Source organism: Myotis brandtii, unplaced genomic scaffold (assembly GCF_000412655.1).
Source record: "Myotis brandtii unplaced genomic scaffold, ASM41265v1 scaffold786, whole genome shotgun sequence".
Taxonomy (NCBI): domain Eukaryota; kingdom Metazoa; phylum Chordata; class Mammalia; order Chiroptera; family Vespertilionidae; genus Myotis; species Myotis brandtii.
Genome location: NW_005371157.1, coordinates 248,112 through 248,850, shown reverse-complemented (window position 1 = coordinate 248,850; position 739 = coordinate 248,112). Strand labels below are relative to the sequence as shown.

At 57.6% G+C, this 739-nt stretch overlaps 1 protein-coding gene across 1 annotated transcript in view; it reads right to left on the bottom strand.

Annotated features, from left to right (window-relative positions):
- IQCE (IQ motif containing E) overlaps positions 1–739 on the bottom strand; it is a gene marked incomplete at its 5' end in the record, with an annotated part of 26,311 nt that overhangs the window by 17,800 nt on the left and 7,772 nt on the right. The gene's annotated exons all lie outside the window — the stretch shown is intronic.

Here is a 739-nt window from a genome sequence, read left to right as displayed (position 1 = left end):
CACACACACAGCATGCACACACACCGCACACCATGCACACACACACCATGCACACACACTGCACACCATGCACACATGAGCACACACTGTACACACACACCGTGCACACACACACCATGCACACACACTGCACACCATGCACACATGAGCACACACTGTACACACACACCGTGCACACACACACCATGCACACACAGAGTACACATATACACCAGGTACACACAGACATATATCTCACACACACCGCACACCATGCACACACACACTATGCATACACTATGCACACACACCACACACCATGCACACACAGAGTGCACATATACACCAGGTACACACAGACATATATCTCACACACACCGCACACCGTGCACACACACACTATGCACACACACTGAGCATATACACTGGCTCACACATCGCGTGCACACAGACAGTGGGAGGCACCGAGTTCACAGCTGCCTGGCTGCCCTCAGGGCTGTGCGTGCTGGGGGTGGAGGTGGGGTCACAGTACAGAGACCGAGGGCACTGCCGACCGGGGGTAAGTGCCAGGAGGGGCAGAACCGCCCCACGCAACTAGGAACTCTCCCCCCAAAAGGCCGTGGCACAAGGTCACGTGTTCTTTCCGTGTCCACATGAAGCGCCCTTCTCCCTCCAGGGACTCGTGGGCTCAGGGAGGGCAGTGTCTGAACAAACCAGCCCCCCAGGGCTCCCAGGGCACCCCCCAGGGGGCTGGCGGGCA